The sequence below is a fragment of the Eublepharis macularius genome, chromosome 3 (genome assembly GCF_028583425.1).
Source record: "Eublepharis macularius isolate TG4126 chromosome 3, MPM_Emac_v1.0, whole genome shotgun sequence".
Taxonomy (NCBI): domain Eukaryota; kingdom Metazoa; phylum Chordata; class Lepidosauria; order Squamata; family Eublepharidae; genus Eublepharis; species Eublepharis macularius.
In genome coordinates, this window is record NC_072792.1 from 57524882 (window position 1) to 57548073 (window position 23192).

The window sequence follows — 23192 nt, forward strand, 5'->3', positions numbered from 1 at the left end:
ATTGGAGTCATTAAACTACGCTTTAACCATTGCTACATTTCTCTCCCCCATCTCCCCCTTTCTCTTTTCCGTCGCTTCACCACATTTGTTCGGAATACCTAATCGCAGTACAGAAATCTCACGTGTAACAACCAACATCCCAAACCATTCAGAGGAACCCTGTGTGATTAAAGCAGGGAGTAAAATAGTGGCACTTGATGTACATTTCTGCTTAGCCTTTTCTTTAAATGATTTACATTTTTGAAAGCAAGCTACATGTCAGCGAGATGTTCACAGGAAGGGCAGGTTTGGCTTTATTGTATTCTGCTCCTCTTCTGTGGCTCAAGAATCCAGAAAATTGACAATTGCTCGGCAAGCGCCCTCCCCTCCTCCAAATAACTCTTAGCTATTTCACAGAAATGCAAAGGACACACTTTGCATAATGGATAATTCATTCTAATTATTACACTCTGTGCATTTTCTTTCTTTCTTTCTTTTTTTTTTAGCTTAAGGGGAATTTGTCAACCATGAGACTTTCAGGTTGAAAATGAATAGTATTGTGTACACAGATTTTAAAATAGCATTAAGGTAGGGGTGAACTGTGAAATTATTTATTCTAAGTGACTTGTGTTTAATATGATTTCTCTATTAGCACTTTCCTTGTGACAGTGGCAGGCAAAGTGTGCCGCACTGAAGACCACATGAAACTCTTAGCAAGATCAAGGTTTGGAGGAACCACTAAGAGTCAGCATGGTTTTAAACATAGATGTTTGCAAAATGTGGAGCAAGTCTTCGAGGGGAATGTTACATTTCATTTGGGACACTATGTGAAGGATTGATTTTTAATATGTATTTTATATAATATATTTTATTATAATATATCCAGATGACAAACTAACAGCCCAGTCATTCTGAGCAATGCCTTTGTTTCTTGTGATGGGCTCTATTGAATAATGTAATTTCAAGAAAAATGAGCCCCTCTGGAAATGTTATTAATTTCTAGCACTGAAGCTCAAAGGAAAAAAAATCCTTAAGCTATCAGGGTAAAGAATAGCGTGGTTCAAATCACTATGGTGTAGCATTTACTCTTGACTTTTAAAAATGTTAATTTAGTCTTTTAATTTGATCTCCTGGAAGGAATTTTATATAGTGAAAAATAAAAGGGTAAGGGTAGTACATAATTGCTTCATCTATCTAATGAATTAGGATTTTCTTTGTTATTTAACTTCATTGGTACCAAATTAGTACTCTTTTACCTAATCTGATAACAGGAGGAAAGTCTTTTTGTGGCTATTAAATCTCACATGGAAGATAATTATAATGTTTACCACTCGTGGATCATATGCACCTTTTCTCTGTGTACTAAACGTTTCCTGATCTGGTATTTCCCCCACAATATAAACATCCTGCATGCTGAATATTTTTCCTTAAATTGCAGTGCAATCCTATGAACATTCACTCCAAAAATCCCTGCTGAGTTTAATGAGCTTAGTCCCAATTAAGCATGCACAGGACTGCAGCCCTAGTCTGTACCAAACTGTAATATATCCCTTACCATTTTCATCCTAGCATGAATGTCATATTTTTTGCAGTGGGGGCAACCCTTTTAGGAGCTGCCATGACTATACTGACTTTAGTGGCAGAGGAACTGCATCTCTGGTTGTCAGGAGGAGTGCCTTCAGGGGATCATTGGCTGGCTGCACTGCTGGTGGCTTACCCTGTGCACTAGTGTTGCCAAGTGCCTGGATTAAAAAAAGCCCTTTCCCTTCAATGGAGGTGTAATAGGATGTGCTTGGACAGGTGACATTTAGTTCCATGCCATGAGGCTCTTTAGCTTGTGCACATTAAAGCTCAATTAAAGGGACAGGATATTTTTCTCCACTCTTGTTGGCAACCATGCTGCACACCCCCGAAGTGCTTTTTCAGGGGCTGTAACTAGCCTGTTTTTTAAAAATCTGTTATTACTATGAGGTCCTTACCATTAATATCTAGTCTGGGGCCATGCAGCGAAATGAGATGGTTGATCCCGAGATTGTATAAGGAGCTCTGCCACTGCAGGCTATAGGTGGGACATGCCACTTTGGAAAGTATATAAACATCCACAAGTCAAAACTACTACATCAGGGACCAAAGTTCTACTATAACTCTTTCAAGTTGTGTGGGTTAACTATTGGCAAGCAGGGGAGTTTTATTTTTAGTCCTGAGGAACATTCAGAAGGGATGTTCTGCTTCTGCAGTCTGAAGTGGTACAGTCTGTTCTACCGCTTCATTCTGACACAAGTGTAGAACAAGCCTAATTGTAAGGGGAGGAACTTTATGTTGCATACAAACGTGTGTGACACAGTCTCAGCTGTATTTTTTAAAAATGAAAATCAATCTGAGAAGGCTGCAACTTTGCTTAGAGAAATGAGGTGGGGTGGAGGAGAGGGTGCTCGTATCTTTTCTTTTGAAGGGTTTTCTGTTCACCTCCAGCGGTATTTAAGGTTTCATATAGATGTTCCTGTATCTGAAAACAGGATACTAGCTGGGTGAAACAATTTTGAATGGAATGTGAATGGTGGGAGAGAGTTAAGTGCACATGCTTGTGTGAGGGCATGTGTGCATGTGGACACTCACAAACACTGTTTTTCTCTCCAAACCACTACATCCCGATGATCCTTTCGATTAAAACAAAAACATGTAATTTTAGTTTTCCCTTTACTGAATATAGGTCTTAATACAGAATGAATGTTGTACTTTTGGAAGGTACCAGACATTACTGAGAGCCAGTTTGGCGAGGGGTTAAGAGCATGGGACTCTAATCTGGAGAACCAGGTTTGATTCCCCACTCCTCCACTTGAAGCCAGCTGGGTGATCTTTGGTCAGTCACAGCTTCTAGGAGCTCTCTCAGCCCCACCCACCTCACAGGGTGTTTTGTTGTGGGGATAATAATAGCATACTTTGTAAACCACTCTGAGTGGGTGTTAAGTTGTCTTGAAGGGTGGTATATAAACCCAATGTTGTTATTATTGTTATTATTATTGTTAGGAAAGATGCTTATTTATCATATCAGGATAAGGATTCTCTGCTTCTCAACTGGCTGGTTAACTTTATTAATTTCCTCTTCAATTTTGTGCAGTTAACTCGCATGGTCACTGTAAATGGGAAGCAAATTTCCTATTTTTCACAATGTCTTCCTAACCCTTTTGTTAATATCAGAAGAATGGTTCTCATTAATGGACAGTCATCTATTTGTCAGAAATGAATGTGCACATTAAAATATTATGCATTTAATAACTTTTATGGAATCATATGCATTTTAGTTTTTTAAGTTGCTTCTTTCATGTATCCAAAACCATATGTGAATTTTTTCCCTTTTTGTATTATAATATATGACAGAAAAATAATACAAAATTGATGCAAAATGCTTGGCAAAGACACAGCATGGTCAGGAAGCCTCTGCCATCATCACACTCGGAAATACGAAATAATGTTATAAACAGCCTCCATGTCTTCATTATGTCTAGCTGAGGGCTGATCCTTTTGTTGCTGTTTGGAGGGTTTCCCCTGTCTGCTCCTTCAAGCAGTGCACAAGCCTTAGGGATCCAAGAGAGGAGGGTGATAAAGTTTTGTAGGGCATGCCCTAGAGATGTATTGGGCTTTGCACAAACCAAGGTCTAGCAGATCTGCTGATGAAAGGAAAGGCCATGTTTGCCGTTTTTCTTCCATGCAGACTGGCTTCTGTGGTCCCATTGTGCCTGGCTTTTTTATTGAACTTAGACTTTCCATGGGGAGATGTTGAGAGACGTTAAGAGCAGGGCTAATCAGAGGGGATGGGGGTAGCAGGTCATTTGTCCTGGATCTCAGGGACCCCTCAGATTTAGAAACTTGTTAATTTTCTTACCTTGTTTTTATGTTCATCATGTGTCAACATGTCTTATTTTTACCATGGCTAGGGGTTCTCAAAAGCTGGAAGTGGCCAGGACTACTCTGGACCTCTGAGGGGCCTGATTTGGAGGCTGGTTCTTTCACTTTAGAGGTCGCCGTGGCATGGGATATCCAGGGTAGCTGTCCTGGGCCTCATACTACAGCCAGCTGCACCCTCCCACTTTCTTGAATGCCCCCCTCCTCAAGTCACAGGGGCAGGAACTGAGTCAGGCAACAGCAGGCAATTCCCAGTGCTGCTTGAGAATCAGGCAATGCAGGTGGAAGCAATTAGCTCTAAGGTTGTGCAGGGTGGAGCTGCTCACTGGCAGCCTGAGCTGCAAGGCAGGAAGCACCCGGTTGCTCAAGCCCCTTGGCATGCCTGAGCCATGAGGGCAAGAAGTGCTCACTCAGTTGAGCCCCTCAACGTGCAAGCCTGGTGCTGCTTGGGGGAAGAGTTGCCACTGCCAGCCCAGCCCAGCCCAGCCCCAGGCCACACTATCAGGAAGGTGCCTGGCCCAGTGCAGGCTTGCTAGACAGGCAGGCCGGCTGTAGTGGCTTTTTCTGCCTCCATCTTTTCCCTCTCTTTGGGGGTGCGGTGATTCTGGGGCTTCATTCATTGGGGGCTGCAGTGATTCTGGGGCTTCATTCTTGAGTTTTGCCTGGGGTTCCAGAATCACTAAAATCACTCCTGTTTCTCTTCCAGGTGCAGCCCAGTTTTCCTGAAATGAGACAGTCCTTCCCCTACATCTGTAAGAACTGACTGTATATTCAGAGCCCAAAATAAAACCCTGATGGTTATTCCCCCACCGCACCCCAGTATTAAACAGTGGAGCTTAGATACCAGCTAACCTTCAAAATAAGACTAGTGTTTCAACACTGTAGAAGTACAGTTAAAGGCCATGGGACTTCAGACTGCCTGGTTTGTTTACAAAAGTGTACAGTGACTATTGGAAAGAAGAGCTTCATTTTGAAATGGTGACCATGCTACACGGAGTGTATTAAAACAATCTTTACTGCCTCAGAAGCTCAGGGTTTTAATGAGCATTAATTGTAAGTTCAGTTGCATGAGTTGGTTCTCATACAGCCTCCATCTAAATTAGCTAGAATCTGTGGGTTTGATTTATTGTATTTGCAAGGGTTGCACTAAAGGAAGGTAATACCTCCTGAAAATGCTATATGCAGGCAGGAAGAGGAAACCAATTAGGAATCAGTGGATGATAAATGGGCATTTTTACCAGCAGTTTACTTAATATCCCCATTAAATAAGCCTCTTTGCATTCATCATTTAATTTTCCCTCAGTCCATGAGATTCTTTAATTGCTGCCTAAATGAACCTTGTGTTGAAGCCCAAATTTAATCTTGGATCGGAAGCGAGTGATCTTTTCCATTGCTTGCCTTCTCAGTTGCCAAGAACTGTCAGAAGTGATCACATAAGGTTTCACATTTCTTAAAGTCTCATTGGAGAAATGGAAGAATGATGTAGGTGGCTGGGGGGGAGAGGGGGCTTCTAAAAAGATATAAACTGTAATGCAAGCAGCCTTTCCTTCAATTGCATTTCCTGTACTTTTCTCCCCCTCCTCCTTAATGCTGTATTCACAATATACTGAGTCTCTAATGTTGCATGGCACTTTTTCATTTTGAAAAAGTTACTAAGGTTAGAAGTAGATGTGTGGCAGGACTAATGATGTGTTACAGAGTTTCTGCAGCAAACAATTACTGGGTGAAGGTGGCTGGTTGGATCGTGTGCTAAACATGCGATTTGCAAGGGCAACATGGCATTTGGAGCTCAATGGTGAAAGAACATTATAAAAGACCCTAGAGCAGTGGCCTCAACCTGCCCTTTATATTTTTCCTGTAAAACTAAGTATTAGGGTCAGAGAGTTGGTCTCCAGAGACCAATAAGTGATTTAAACCCTTGCCGTGTTTATTTTATTTTTTTATTTCAAAGGTTTCTTCCTCAGCCCAGATCTCAAGAGGACATTCATAACCTCTGTGAAATTCTGTCAGTGACCAATCCCTTACCCAGAAGGAAAACTTTGGAGGAAGAGGATTGTTATAGTGTGACAAAATTGCTAGATAACTCCAGATTTCAAAGGGTTTCCTTTTAAGGAAAACATTCAACTGCTATCCTTTTTAAAATAAGGCTTTATAAAATACAGGGTGTAGAAACCTGGGAAGTGCAAGGCATATATTACAAATTATTCTCTCATAATAATTGGTTTATTTGGTTCATTAGCAATAAAAGTGACAGAGGATATACAATCTACAGAACAGGAGAATACAATGCAATGTGTTTGCCAGTCGAGCCTCAGTTTTAATTAGTCACAGGAATTTTCAAGTCTTCATCACAACAGCTTTGTGTTTCCTGATTCTCTTTGCTTCACCATATTGTCTGAAATAGACCTTCCATTTTCAGTTGTATCAGTAGCATAGCTAGAATTCTTGGCCTGGAAAAGGGGCACATAAAGGGGCCTCCCCTATGTTCTTCTTTAGGCTTGTACAAATCATAGGTATTATATCAAAATATTCTAATACAATGAAATACTTCTACAATACATTTTGTATTCATGCACAAAATGGAATTCCAAACCATACCTACAGGGCACAACTGTTGTGTAAGGCAAGTTCTGCCATGGTTTGATCTTGGTCTGTTTCAGTGGCTGCTGTGTCTCCTGGAAGAGGTCAGGGGAGTCCTAGCCACCAAGATTTTGGGGCAGGCTGAGTCTGGGCAGAAGCAAAGACTCTGCAGGAAGGGGCATTGGTTGTTTTTGGAAAGGTTTTTTCCTATTGTTTTAATGAATTTTGTTTTCTCAATTGTTTTTATATTGTTGTTACTTGCATTGGGTTTTGTGATGCCTAGGAGACAGGCAAGGTGTATAAATATTTTAAATAAACACATACATGCGTGTCTGCTGTAAGCCAGGCCAGTTCCTGGTAGCCTGGAGAGGTCCTATGGTGGGTGGGTGGAGGGGTCTGTGTTGCCATGACTTGCATGACACAAGCCAAGTCTGCATTGGTCTTTTTCACTGGTTCAGTTCCCATATTGCAGTGGTTTTTCATGACCATCTGCACCAGATTTGCCACCATGAGTAGTCACTCTAGCCCCTATGTGCCTTTCCTCCAGTTTTCCTTGTAGTGCTTATACCACAGACTTTTTTAAAAATCTGCTTTGCGATCTGTCGTTTCTCCATGCATATTCTTTATTCTGTTTTTGATGTTCCATCTTCTCCCCCCTCTCCTTCCCCCTGCCAGCCTACTGCATTGTGATTGGTTACTCTCATTTAGCCAGCCACTCCCTCTCCCCTCTATCTCTCCTTGCCTTTCCATTCTTACCCTCCTTCCTCTTTTTAAAATTTTTTTCAAGTCCAACGCAGAATTGATGAATTGCTGGTTTGAAAGCAGGCAGGGGGAAGTTCCCTTTTTATTCTTTTTCCTATGTCACTGGTATATCTGGGTATCAGAAATAATCGAGTTTTAGATTCTCTTTTTATCCCATGGTGGAGAAACAGATGCTTAGGAGCAACAGAGAAGAAGGCAGGAATGGAGCTTTGTCAACAATTCATCACTGCTTCGATGAGAGGTGCAAATGGCCACATACAAGCCGATTCCATGCCTTTCGGCTTGACTTCAGGGAAAGTGATGAGTTATGTCCCTGGTGCAAAAGGGTCTAGAGTCTACTGGGACTAACTTCTGCTGCTCTGAGTTTCACCTTTGTTTTCTGGTACATCTAAAACTGGACTACAGGGCTCTGAGATCAGAGTCATTGGCAGGCTGTTATTGCTTCCGACAAAGATGGGCTTATTTCTAGGATATGCCAGCAGCATGTCCAAGATAGTGTTTTATTCTCTCTCTGTCTTACATACAGATGTCTATCATCTATTATAAATCCTGCCTTTATCCCAATAGGGACCTAAAGATCTTACATCAGTCTCCTCTCCTCCATTTTATCTTATCAACCCTGTAAGGAAGGTTAAGCTGAGTGTGTGTGACTGACCCAAGATCACCCTGTGAGTTTCCACAGAAGGGTGAGGATTTGAACCTGGGTCTCCCAGATCCTGGTCCAATACTCTAACCACTGCACAACACTGTCTAGGGTCCTCCTGTCACGTATCTAAAGACTTCAGGGCAGTATACATATTGTCTCTTCTATATTTTGTTCTTCCAGCAATCCTGTGAGGTAAGTTAAGGTGAGATAAAAGAGAGGATGTAAATTCTTGCTTATCAATGAACAGCCTGTTTCCACACTTAGAAACCTACAGTGGCCTCTGACATCCAATTCACCAAAGACTTCACATTCATTTAGAAATACTTTCATTGTTTAATTTACAATGTTAAATTAAGATTGAGGATATCTTTGAAGTTTTGCAAGGAAATTCAACAGCCACTCTGGATGAGTAGCGGAACTGTTGTTTAGGGAGAGATAGTTTCCATGGAAGGCAGGCAGAAGACCTACCACTTGCTCTACTCCTCCCCTATATCTCATGGAAACTTAAAAGTGATGCTGACTCCTGGAAGGAATTGCCTGGGGAGAAATGGTTGTCATCAAGGGCAGAACTTTTACCATCTGCTGTATTCCTCCCCCTATTCCGTGAATCTGTCTATTGATGACAGGTAAATTGATGATTTTTTTTTCACATTGTAAGCTTCTTCAAGTCTACAGTGAGTGGAGAAAAGCAGGTTAAAAGTACCTAAATAAATAAAAGCAAAAATTACATAACCTCCAAAAAGCTTGCTGAGAGGGGATGAACAAATTTACCATCCAACTCCTTCTTCTGTATATCAGGTTGGGAGTTTGACTGATGACAGAGTCTGTTTACAGTTCATCAATTCCCTCATTGTATCAGCATGTAATTTGCAAGGAGGGTGATGCACATGGCCAGAGGACAGCAGTTTTGGCAATCTTAAGGCAGTGGAGCTATTCTTGTGGATGAGAGTATTTTGCATTGAAGATGGGCTTTATGCTTACCTGAGAGCGGGACCACAAGTGACGCCTGACACAGGTTGGACACTAGTCAACTTCCCTCAAATTTTGATGGGAAATGTAGGCATCCTGGTCTTGCAGCTTGACTCTCTGACTGCTGTCCAATGGACTTTTCAACTGTCACTTTTCCAACATTCCGCCAAGCTGCCTACATTTCCCATCAAAACTTGAGGGAAGCTGGCAAGTGTCCAACCTGTGTCAGGCGTCACTTGTGGTCCCGCTCTGAGTTGATTGAATTGCTTGGATCAGATCTGATTTTTTTTCCCATAGTTAATACCAGGGTTTTTTTTCTGGGAAAAGAGGTGGTGGAACTCAGTGGGTTGCCCTCAGAGAAAATGGTCACATGGCTGGTGGCCCCGCCCCCTGATCTCCAGACAGAGGGGAGTTTAGATTGACCTCCGCGCCGCTCGGCGTGGAGGGCAATCTAAACTCCCCTCTGTCTGGAGATCAGGGGGCGGGGCCACCAGCCATGTGACCATTTTCAAGAGGTTCCGGAACTCCATTCCTCCACGTTCCCCCTGAAAAAAAGCCCTGGTTAATACAATGTATATGCCAGAGGTAGTGGAAGCAGTGACTGATTGGTTTGATTCAGTATAGTTTCTCTCAAGGTTGTGGACAGAGCGATTTGTGCGAGCAACCCCTGTTCAAACTGTACCTGTGCGTGTCACGACTGGTTAAGTCCAGCAGGAGAGAGTTTTGTGGATCTTTAGCTTATGGACATGAATGTTTTACGAAAGACAGGCAGGGTCCTACTGGTTTTTAAGAAGGTAGCGATCTATTCTCTCCTCAAAAAGCTATCTTTGTCTAAGGCTAACTAATTATAGACCTGTTTTAGGGAAGTTAATTGAACATGTACCAAAAACACCACCCCAGTTATTCTGGAATGAAATGTTTTTTTCTTTTCGCTCAAGATGCCAGCCTGGCTATGAAACTGATAGGGTGTTAGTGTTGGACAAACTGTGTATGGATGCTGACCAGAGGAATACTTCCTTGCTGATTTTCTTGGGTCTCTTGGAAGTTCTTATCCCAATAGATCTTTTAGGGTAGTTGGAACAATAGCTTGGAGTGTTTGGGTTGGTGTCCCAGTATTTTCAATCTTTTATTCCTAATGATATTCGGAACATGATCTTCAGGAATGCTAGCTCAGCACCACAGGAAATGATGTGGATGTCCACCAGGCTTGAAACCATCACCTGTGCTGTTTTGTTAGGGTACAGGGAGAGATCTAGAGATGGGCACGAACAGAAAAAAATGAACATGATGTTCGTTGTTTGTTGCCATCCATGAACAGGGACTCACGAACAACCACGAACATAGCCCTGTTCACAAACATGTTCTTAGTTGGCTGTTTGTCAGGGCTAGCAGGCTCTCTTCCAGCCATCATCCAAGTTTGGTGAAGTCCCTACTGCACCACTCCCAGAAACCTGACCTGAGCAGGTACCAGGAAAGGTACCAATAATAAATAATAGCTTGGCCCAGAGCCTGGCAGCAGCCCTGGAACTTGAAGGGGTAGATCCCTATTCCACCACACACAAAGAAAATTCAAGTTCCAATGCACTCTATCAAAATGCCAACAGCAACTGTCTCTCCACTGTCTGCAAAGTTAGAGCTGGGAGCCCCCCCATGGTCTTTGATCCCTTGTTGTAATAAATTTGGAGCTCCACACTTGAAAGGAAGACCTGCCTATCAAGCTAAATTGGGCTTAGATTGGAGTTTCCAGGGCAACAGCAGGAGTTCAGACAGAATTCAGACAATCCCTGTCTAAGTTGCCAAGGGAATTGATTGCAGGTGCCAGACTGTCTGGCTTGATGAACAGCAACCAACCTGGCTTGCAACAACCACCTGTTCATTTAGAATGAGGCCTCACGAACAGCTTGTTCGCGAACAGCAGATTGGGCTGTTTGTGCCTTTTTTTTGTTCGTATTGATGTTCATGCCCATCTCTAGAGAGATCATCCAGAATGTGGGAGCTGAGAAGCAACAAAATTAATTCATTAATTAGACATACTGGACAGGAATAAGTCTTTTAGTTCTAAATCCAAATCTAAAAGTTATTGGTAAGTTATTGGTAAGGTTTAATCAAGAAGGCAGATCAAAGCTGTTGCTGGTGAAAAATGCTGTTGGCGCTTGCTGGTGAATGTAGAGAAACAAGAACGTATACAAGGAGTGAGATTTTGGGTCCAGTTCAAGGTTCTGGCCATTACTGTTAAAACTCTTGATGGGGATTGCTTTGGCCTCTATGGCATTGCTTCTGCCTCTATGAATCCCCACAGTCAAGTCATGTCCTGATCTGTATTCCCTCATAACTGGCACAGATATCATCAGTACCTAGGAGAAGGCTTCTGGAACTACTTCACAAGTGAGGTTTTAGATTGTTGTTTCAAGACCATTTACATGTTTCTTTGACAGTGATGTGAACAGGTAGGTTCATATGGGAGGAGGTGGCCCTTAAAGTATACTGGTTCCCAAGCCAGAAAGAGCTTTAAAGAGGCCAGCATCTTGAAAAAGGCCTGGAAGCAAATTGAGAGCCAATGTAGATGGAACAAGACTAGACTGATAGGGTCCGTATGACCTGTTCTAGTCAACACTCTGGCTGCAGCATTTTGTACCAATTGCAGCTTCTGGACAAGGGCAGCCACACATAGAGTACATTGCAGTAATTTAATCTAGCTGTTACCACAGCATGTACCACGGTGGCAAGATCTTTCACATCCAAGAAGGGCTGAAGCTGGCTCACCAGCCAAAGCTGGTTACAGGTACCCCTGGCCACAGCTGCCACCTGCTGATCCAACAAGAGGCCCGAGTCCTGCAGCACCCCCAAGTTAATAAAATGAAGATATATGCTGTTGCAGGTACATGATTAAGAAGGAAAAAACTCAAAGCATCTTTGCATTCAGGACCATACAAAGTTAATGGAAAATGTCTGTTTCTATGCCACTTTATTTATTTATTTATTTATATTCCGCCTTTCTCACTGAGACTCAAGGTAGATTACATAGTATGAAATTAGTACGATCAGTGGCAAGGACAAGGGCAGGCATTTCCTTACAGTGTCAGGAACATTTCCATAAACAATCTCATAGAGTAAATGAATATAAGTTTACAAAGACATCGTATTAGCAAGGACCCAGTATGGGGTTGAGGAATTGCTGAAACAAAACATAATCAATTCTAGGACTTACATTAAACAACATAAAGTACAGGTAGTTTATAGGAGTACATATTTAAAGCAACAGATAATATGAAAGGCAACATAATGGTGAAATCTATGGTTTCTAACAGATTACTTTTTACTATATGTAGTATCCTTTTCCATAGTACAGTCCTATGCAGAGGTAATTGTTGTCTTCTCAGGAAATCTGTGGCAGCCTTAGGAATGGAACCCATGTTTCCTGGTCAGGAGGCTCATTCCTGAACAAATGGCTTCTATCACTTCCCCATGAAACGGATCTTTGAGCATGCATACTCAAATGTAGCACTGACCTGAATATTCAGGCTAGCCCAAATTCATCAGATCTCAGAAGCTAAGCAGGGTTGGTCTTGCTTAGTAATTGGATGGGAGACCTCCAACCAGAGTTGCTATGTAGAGGTAGGCAATGGCAAACCACCTCTGTTAGTCTCTTGCCTAGAAAACTCCAGCAGGGGGAATCATAAGTCAGCTATGACTTGATGTCACTTTCTGTCACCACATATGTCCACTGACATCAATGATGGAACTCCCTAGTAAGTGTGCATAGGACTGCAGCATCAGCTGTTACCAGGAAGCATAAAACTTTCCGTCCTCTGGACTGCTCAACCCTGAGTGCTCCGGCACACTGTACGCAGGTCTGCAGAATAACTGGAAATCAACTGCCAAACGTGTCTACATGAATAAATGAAAATCAAATGCCAATCAATACTCACCTCTCATAATTTGATCCTTCTTTCTTTATTGGTCATGTAAAATGATAAAATGCTCGAACGGGCTGAATTTGATTTTAATATAGTAGAAATACAAATAATATTGATTCGAAAACTAATGGCTTTCACTCCCTAAGCATATGTTGATATTGGGATTTGTTGACACATATAATAATAATATATAATAATGCCATTTTCTAGTCGAGATCCACAGTTTTCTCTATTTTACATTAATGAAAGTGATATAATGAACTCTCACAGACCCCATCACATAATATATTAAAAGGCAAGATCCATAATTCAAAGTACTCAGTAAAACTGCTTTTTCTACTGGAAATTATTCTGTTGTTTCCCCGTCCCTTCCCATGCCTATCTTTGGAAGACTTACTCCTAAGATATCTTTTATTCAGCCTTATTTTCATTTACTTAAAAGGCTGCAGTCACACGAGAGTCAGCACAGGAGAACTCCTAAACTGGGGCTTAGGAGCTGGGGTAGTGAGAATGATTGGTTTCCAGATGACTTGGAGTCACAGCTGTACCAAGGCCTTTGATGCCTTTTCCTAATCTTAACGAAAGACTGCCAACTATATTAAAAAAACCAACTGTAAGTGCTAATGGAATTACTGTAACTTCAAATTCAATTACAAAGTAAACTATACTGTACAGATTAAGGCTCATTCTCTATTTTCCCCAGTCACCAAATAGGAGACAGCTAAGTGTATCAGTACGGTTGTCTTCGTAGCTCTGTTCAGTTGTTAACAATTTTGTTGATCTAACTGTGCAGAAGAGGAGATTGTGCTGTGCAGGAGCCTCATGATACACATGTCTACTCTTTTGTGTGAATCTGGCAGTGTGTGTATTTTCTGGCTTTGGTACATATAAAAGGAAACTCATATTTCCAAAGCTAAAACATATGCATGTTGCCCTGTTTAGACAATATACCTACAAGCATTAGACAAAATAGTGACTATAATTTCCGAAGGATCACTGGTAATGGTCTATCCTGTTATACAAGACTGGAACACCAGAACTGTAATAACTGAACAGGGCTGGTCTGTGATTTTTTTTGGTTCCCTTTTGCTATAGCTTTCTTGCCTGTTTTCTAGTGTGACTTCTGTATCTTGTGCCTTTTCAGATGCTTTATGCTGGTATTCCTAATCCTGACAGGCATGTTGTGGTTCAAAGCACAACAGTTCATCCAGGAAAAAGTGGTAGTTGCTGATTGATTTTACTTTGCTACAACAAGTTTTGCCTCTTAATCTCCCTCTCTTTGACAGCATTCAAGATTTTAGATTTCAGAATGAGACGATGGTAAATACACCCCATCTCAACACATTTTGGGATTAAGTTTAAGCAGGGCTCACTTAGAGGGGGAACGCGCAGGAATGCAGTTCCGGCAGTTCCCCAAACAGGTCACATGTCAGGTGGCCCCGCCCACCTGACTCTCAGTCATTTTGGGCCCGTTTCAACCTGGATTGGGGCCGAAATGACCCGGATCGGGCCTCTGACGGGTGGTGGATCACTCTCCCACTCAGCAGTGGCCCGATCCTGACCATTTTGGGCCCCCTTTCAGCCATTTTCAACCCCTTTTTGCCATTTTGGGCCCAAATTTGGCCCTGAATGGCCAGGATTGGGTCCAAAACAGCCAGGATAGGTGATGTCAGGGGGTGTGGCATATGCAAATCAGTTATGCCAATGACACACTTCTGGTGATGGCAAGGGATGTGGCACATGCTAATGAGTTATGCTAATGAGTTATGCTAATGAGTTCCTCCAGCTCTTTTTCTACGAAATGACCCCTGAGTTTAAGGGTTTCCAAACATTCTGGTTTTTTTAATGCTATTTATAATCCGTCTTTCTTACTGAGACTCGAGGTAGATTACACAGTGTAAATTAATACAATGAGTTAGGTGAGACATCTAATAAGCAACGTGATAGGACTGGGAACTTAGGAATCTGAAAAATGTAGAAATCTAAAACAAACATAAGTATTAAACATGGCATGTTAAGCAAGCAGTAAATGGTATTACGTAAATACAAATACAATGGACTGGGAACAAGATAATGTTTTCAATAGAAAATGCACACTAAACACCATAATAAAGTCCACAGACCAGTTTTCTTCCTGGAAACATCTCTTGAACCATATTATCACCTTGGTAAAAATCCCTTCCTGAATGTTTCTGTTTTATATAATTTGGAGAATTCCAGAAATCTGAGACTCTTGCCTGGCCTCCTCAGGCAGGGCATTTCACAAGGTGGGGGCAACTATGGGGAATACATACATATGGCTGGTTTTGGAAATGGTGGTACTTGCAAAAGGCTCATATGAGCAAAGTTGTCTTGGTGGAGCATAGGAGGAGAGGAAGTCCTGCAGATATGAGGGTCCAAGGACATGAAAAGCTTTGTATGTGATAGCCAAGACCTTGAATTGAACCTGATAATTGAAGGGTAGTCAATGGCGTGATTGCAGAATGAGAATAATATGCATGCTCCACCTAGTTTCTGATAATAACTGAGCTGCAGCATTTTGTACCACCTGGAATCTCTGAATTGACTTTGAGAGGAGACCTGAGCAGATAAATCCAATAGGAGCAACAATGAGACAGGGCTTTTGTCTACATGCAGAGGGAGTAAAGCTAACAGAGTGGTCTCCGTTCCATAACTCAGACTTAAACCTTCTAAAACCAAGAAGGCCTGAAGTTGGTCTGCCACCTCTTTCTCAATCATCTAGCTCAGAAAGGACAGATGAGAGAAATCATTTTTTTAGCAATTTTTTTAACAGTGGATGGGCAACTGTCTTGTTGAGTGGCCATAGGAAGGCACCCTGAGTGACTGACTTATAGGCATCAATGACTCGTTACGTAGAGGAGGATTTTATAATGTGTGAATTCAAGTGTACTCAGGTTCTGGGGTTTAGAAGGCAATTGAGTTGTGTGAGCAGTAAGAAATAAATGTCTTGTTCATCAGGAAGTGTGACAACCTGCAAAGTCCAAAATTCCAAGTATTTTCATACACAATGAGGGCCCGACTAAAAGTAAGGGTGGCGTGACTCGTTCATAAGAATCTCTGTATAGTGAATGAAAGGATTTAAAGTATAATAGGAGTATGTGGGAATGGAGGGCTTGTGGCTGCTTCTCCCTGGCTGTTTTTTTTCTTGGTAGGGATTATATCTGGTTTTGGAGTTCTCTCAGGAGAAAAATGAATAGGGAGAAACAACTGGTGTGTGTGTGGGGGGGGGGGGGGAGGACAAATGAAGGAAGGATTAAGTACTTCCCCCCATCAATCCCTGTTGCCCTGTCCCTCACTCCAATACTCAGCAGTGGCCCAATTCAGATACAGGAGCCTGCCACCATTTTGTTTAGTTTGGCAATGACGCTAAGTCACTTTTTTCTGAAGAAGTTCAGGTAAATTCTCTGATAATGAGGTCCTTGCCTAAAACAAGTGTAGAGAAATAGTGGTGTTTGAAACCTACCTAAAGACTTTTCTCCAGGTTTTCTGCTCTCGTGCTGTCTCTCACAGTCAGATCATCAGCAGTGAGGGATTAAAGTCTCTTGCTGTAATGCTCATCCTTCTTGCTGAATGAATAACATGATTAAGGTATATGTGGAAGTGGAGTGACAGTAGCAAGTTCCATAGGTACAAACCCCCTCAGGGGTTGTGCTGCAATATACAATGATTTATTCGGCAGCTATTTGCATGCAACCAATACCTACTAAACCTGCTGAACATTTCTGTAAAATTCACTAGTTCTCTTGATGGTAGCAGAAGACTGTCCTGTGAGCAGAGAGCAACAATTTTGCTTAAACAGCTCAAAGTGGTAATAAGAGAAATGAAATGAAAATTCTAGATTCTGTGTAGACTAATGAGGCCCATTTATGACTTCATTTATGCATTGACAAGTAGGTAAAGTAAGTCTAACCCTCTCTCAGGTTTTGTAATCTTTCTTCCTTAAATTTCCTTCTGTATACATGAAAATCTCTCTTTCTGGAACAATGTATTTCCTGGTGTCCAGTCCCTTCTTTCCCAGAGGAAGAAGTGGGGCCATGGATCAGTGGCAGAACATCTTTTTGGCATGCAGAAGTTCCCAGGTTTAGTCCCTGGCATTTCCATTTAAAAGGATCAGGTAATAGGTGATGTAATAGGTGATGTGGAAGATGTTTACCAGAGATCCTCAAGAGCCACTGCCAGCCTGAGTAGACAGTGCTGACCTTGATGGACTAATACTCTGATTCACTATAAAGCTGCTTCATGTGACCATTGGAGCAGGATGTGCTTCAGAATAGCCTATGAGGATGGCTTCCTCCATCATAGGAAACTTCCAGCATTTTGAGACTGGTCCCTGCTGCCATAGCAGTCCTTTTTTTTGTGGCATCCATTACCTGTGCTCAAAATTCTAAAAGCACCATAGACTCAACTAGATTGGGGTCCTCTGGCCTATTTGGTTCCAGGCATAATACAGAATGCTGACCAATACCATTGAAACTGTGATCAGGAAACTTAAGAGGCTCTTTCATATGGCACCCTAATTTGAGGTGTCAAGTATGTTAGAGCGAGTGTAAAATAACGCTGCGGAATAAACGCTGAGCTGGTTAGAGAGGCAAAAGCTTTATTTGAGGAAGTTACATACTTGAGGGACAGAGGGAGAGAGAGAGACCCTAGCTATCTGACTACATCTTGCAGAGAGAGAGAAAAAGTGTGGCAGGAGAGAGAAGAAGCAGGATATTGCCCTGTTTAGCCCAATAGGAGACAAGACAAGGAAATGACCCCCAGGAAACAAGAGAGGTGCTACTCTCACTGTCCTAACTAAGTGACCCTTGCTGCCCCCTGCATGGTAGGCTCTTCTTCCTTCTTGCTGCTGCAGTACACCAGACATTGCTATTTCTAACAAAGTAAACTCTTTTCACCCAGACTTCTTATTGAGTTCTGTTCCCCATTGCCTATCTTGTTATTCTTGTTGTCTTTAAGTAAGTTGTATGTAGTTTTAATGTTCTGGCTAACTATAGTTTTATTTGTTGTTGTATTTTAAATGATGTTTTCTTGATGGGAAATTTCCTTAGAAACTAAGAGTTTTGTGGGAGAGATCTATCTATTTATCAGCGCTCTCCCTCCCTCCCTCCCTCTGTCTCTCCCTCTCTCTCTCTCATTCTTTTACATAACCTACTACCTGGTCCTTTTAAATGGAGATGCCAGGGGGATTGAACCTGGGACCTTTTGCATGCCACACCCCTTCCAAGTTACTCCATGCATCTTGTGAAGTAGCCTCATGTTTCCTTAGTCCAAATGAACATCTGATAGTAGAGTTGGGGATCAAACACTAATGGCTTGGTCTCTAGAATTTATAAAATTCTAATTTTTAATCTCTGTACAAGTTTGACTGTTTTAAAAGAATTCTGAGATGTAGACCTTAGCATAAAAATTCCTAATGAGTACTGAGATTCAATTTGGATAAAGCCACCACTTAAAAGAGAAGCTGCTAAGAACAAGGAAGTTTCATTTAAAAAAATCGTTAGGTGGCAGATGACTAGAGATGGCCACAAACAGAAAAAAAATGAACATGATGTTTGTTGTTTGTTGCCATCCACGAATAGGGACTCACAAACAACCACGAACATGGCCCTGTTCATGAACATGTTTGTGGTTGGCTGTTTGTGGGGACAGCAGGCTCTCCTCCAGCCATCATCCAAGTTTGGTGAAGATCCCTACTGCACCACTCCCAGAAACCTGACCTGAGCAGGCACCAGGAAAGGTACCAATAATAAATAAAAGCTTGGCCCAGAGCCTGGCAGCAGCCCTGGAACGTGAAGGGGTAGATCCCTATGCTACCACACACAAAGAAAATTCAAGCTCCAATGCACTCTCTCTATCAAAATGCCAACAGCCACTGTCTCTCCCTCTCCGCTCCCCCCTGCTCTTTGCTCCCTTGTTGTAACAAATTTGGAGCTCCACACTTGAAAGGAAGACCTACCTATCAAGCTAAATTGGGCTTAGATTAGGGTTTCCAGGGCAACAGCAGGAGTTCAGACAGACAATCCCTGCCTAAGTTGCCAAGGGAATTGATTGCAGGTGCCAGACTGTCTGGCTTGACAGACAGCAACCAACCTGGCTTGCAACGATCACCTGTTCGTTTAGAATGAGGCCTCATGAACAGCTTGTTCGCAAACAGCAGATTGGGCTGTTTGTGCCTTTTTTTTGTTCGTATTGCTGTTCATGCCCATCGCTACAGATGACACCAGTACAGCTACATTACATTTCAGCTAACTCTTCCCCATATTGTTGGATGGGCTGTCAGTTGCAGAGAACATATTATCATATGTGGTGGTTATGTAATTATGTACAGCTTTTTGGGATTCAGACCCATGAGGAGATCAGTAAGATAATTTGATAGAATGTCATCCTGGATCGATGTCTATTGTTATTAGGAATTTTCCAGGTATAAAGTAAAAATTCATTGCATAAAAAATCTTATACTCTTCCTTACCTCTGCCACAAGATTATAATTTACTAGAAAATGGAAAACAACTGCAAACCTTTATGCTGAGCCCTGATACAGGATACAAAAATATAAAACACTGATGGAGGAGTTAACTGTTCATAATGTGCTGAATTCATGGAAAAATAGTGACCATTCTTGATCTATGTTTATGAGAGTCCCGTTTTAAATTCCTGTGTTAAATATAGATTATGGCTCTATGCTTAGTATTGCTATCTGTCCAATTTTCTTTTAATACTTTAATAGTATTACTTAGTAATAGTAATACTTTAATACAATACTTTGTTTATTAGTTTACATGTATACCTCTTTGTGGAAAACCTGTCATAGTTGTTTAGTTGTTTGTATATTTTTGTCTTATTGGGAAACCGCTCATTTAAAAAAATCATTTAAAATTAATCTCTTAACTAAGAAAGCACGTGCCACTATGCGTTTGTTAGTTTTTTAAGATGCCAGCGGAATCTATTGTTTTTCCAGAACCCAAGAAATGATCTTTTGTCATTTACTCTCATTGCTAGCACTTGGGGAAACAGTCTTACTGGAGCATGGCTATGTATCTGCATAATAGCTTCCTTATTTGTGGCAATTCTAAACCATAAATACGGAAAGTGCATGGTTAGAGTTCTTTTCAAGGAACATCTTCCTTTCCCCTTTCTTTAATAACAGAACATTTGTAATAAAAAATTAATAGGCAGATTCTATTCAGGTCTTCTCTGCGGTGTGAAGTAATATGCATTGAATTGCCCTGAGCCCCTCCATGAAAAAAGACATTAGACAACCATACCTGTAGTTATATAAATGGCTGATCACATGCTATTACCCTGACTCCAAATTTGGCCAATGATTGTGCGAGCCCTGAATATGATGGACAGGGATCAGGAGGGCAATTAAGGGGTTAAAACATGGAAGGAAGAGGTTGAAGAGGGAAACATGAGGCTATCACCTAATCATCTTTCTAGTTCTTGGGGAAGGCCCACCCTCCTACAAGAGCTGAAAAGCTGTCGTGGACCCGTTACCTCTTTAGGCTGGCCTTTAAATGTCAGAGAGAGGTTGATGAAGACAGATTAGTTTTGGCTCCAGGCAGTGGAGGAGCCAGTCAGGGGAAATCAGGAGGACAGGGCATTGGACTAGTGGAAGGTAGCCTGAGTGTGGAATGTGACAAGCACTAATGGCACTCCCTCCCAACCCACCAAGGTGGACGTGAATGGTGGGCCAGAATGGCACTTCTTTGTATGATGCCTCAGGGTGCTTGCCAATTCACCCTATCTGTATTGAGCAACCTGCCCTATTCCTGCATGTTTGACAAGATGAATATAGGTAGTTGTCATTTCTGAAGATGATACAAGGCAGAATATTGTGCATTGACCCTAGCTATGTTTAATAAAAAATGGAATGCCCACCTGGTACATATTTACCTATATCAGAATTGCCCTGAAAGTTACTTTCTATACATGGTTTTCCCACTTCATGACATACAGAATATTTGTCAGTTAACCATTAAAACTAAACTCTTTAAAAATCTAGCAAGCCTGACCAAAGTTGCCTACTGTGCTTTGACCAGAATATTTTATAGTAGAAGCAGGTCTCCTATATCAAAATTCAACTTTTTATCCATTGGACAGTGCTGGCACGGATTTTATTTCTTTTTCATTTCTTTGGCTTCTTTTTAAAGTTATAACCAGCCTGATTTCTATGTGATAAACATTTGTAAACAGTTGCATATCCATAAGGAATTTATTTGGTTGGTTTCTGCCAGATAACAGCAATTCAGTTTGTGGAGGACTCCTGCTTCCCTTTGCAGCCTTCCACATCATATCCAGTACTGTTCCTGCAGATCCCCTGAATCTTGGGCCTACCTTGGGGGGTTATGCAGTAGGCTGCAGTGAGGGAGGGAAAGGCAGAAAGTTCTGTACTACAAGTAGAGATCCATTTATGGTTAGCTTTTCCATGGTATTACATTTATTAATGTGATGTGTTTATTATACCTCTTTCTGTCTGTATTTTGGACCAATTTCAGCTTTCTGGTGAGGCAGCTGAGCACAGTCTTCTATGAACTTCATTATGTCTTCATTAGAAAACTTATCTAATATTTAAAGTCTTGATTTGATAATTGTTAATGTTGCTTTGTCCTTAAAACCTTTAAAATGTTTTCCTTTTTTTTTCAAATGTCCCAATCTTTGCCAAAATTAATTTTTTTGTATCCAAAATGTCGGGCGTCTTTTCTCTATGGTTTCTCTATGTTATTGTAATCCAAGATGGCCTACTTCCTCTTCCGCTGAAGCCGCTACCCTTCCCCTTTCAAAAATGGCGATTCCCTACTTCCTGTCCGTCGGCAAGGGCCGCTTCCCTCCAGCCACTCTATTGTTGTTATGCACTTCCTGTCTCCCGTCTTCCCACAGCAGGTCTCGCGATGGTGTCTTTTTCCCACAGCTCCAAAACCACAGGTATTCAAAACAATAGTCCGATTTTTGCAATAACTTCTTTAAATTTAGTCTCTTTTAAAATACAACTCCTGCCGAGTCTTCACCTCCTTTTCACTAGTCTGTTGCAGTTTAAAAATCTACTTTCTTTCCTCTCTGTTTTTATCAGTCTGTCCCGTTTCAAGAGATAGCGATCTTTACCTTCTCTTCAACTTTCTCGGGTTGTAATCGCTGTTTCGATCTTAAATTCTCCTCTCGACTTCCCTCCCCGATCGAAGCTTGGGTATGTAGGTCTTATGCCAGCCGAATTGGCCCCAAAACTGCCGCAGAGATTATAGCCGACCCGTCGCAAGGTGGGACCTCAAGGATCGGGGGGGAGACTCCTTGAGTAGAGCCCCCCCTCGTCCGAGATCTAGCTCACCCTAGGGTCTTGAGCGTTCTTTGCCTGCTCCCCGCCTGAGAGCAGTCGGCCGCGGGTTATTTTCACCCCTCCGGCCGGTTAAAACGGCAGTCTGGTCAGCTCCGCAAATGGAGCTGCGTTAGACCTCCATGAATCCCAAACCGGGATTCATTTGTATTATAAATTAAATTAGTAAGAAATTCAACCATTGATAGTCCTGTCCTCCATGAATTTGTCCATTCCGTTTTAAAGCCTTCCAACTTGGCAGCCATTACCACATCCTGTGGCAGCACGTTCCACAATTTAACTGTGTGCTGTATGATGAAGTACTTCCTTTTGTCTGTCCTGAATATCTCATCCTTCAGCTTTTGTGGATGACTCTGGGTTTTAGTACTATGAAGAGGCATAAAAGTTCCTCCCTGTCCACTCTCTCCACATCATGCATTTGTCACCTAGGGGCTATGTCGGACTGTGTTACTGCTCAATAAGCACACCAGACACTTGTGTGAGTTAGAAAATGGCCACAACTTTATTGATTACAGCTATATGGAGCATTGGCCTGGCATCTGGGCTGGATCCCCGTTGGCATCGTAGGCCTCGCTGCCGAACCGATGCATCACCCGCCAGCCTCCTGCTGGCACCTCGGCACATGCTGTTCCATCGCCGGCTCCGCCTGGCGACCCTTGCCTCCAGATCCGTCGGGGTGAGCAGCTCACAGGCCCGCTCACCCTGTTGGGATCCAGTCCAATGCCTTAAAAACCACCACCGGAGGCAGGCCAGGGGCCTGCCTCCCCGCCAACGCTCCAGCTGCTGTAACCACAAAGGTGGAGCTACCCCTTACCCCTGGGGGGCCCCGAATTCAATGACCAGAAGGAGGCGAAAACCCCCGAAAGGAGCATCAGTGAACGAGGCGATACCGCCAGAGCTCTGCACTGTGCGCTACGCATCGTTCGACCACGCCGTGAACTTAGTGTGGGCTTGCGGCCGGGGCGCACTGATGGCCAAGTGCGATATACAATCTGCCTTTCGGCTGCTGCCGGTCCACCCGGAGGACTGGTCCCTCCTGGGATTCAAATTCCAAGGCAAATGGTATATGGACAAGGCCATGCCTATG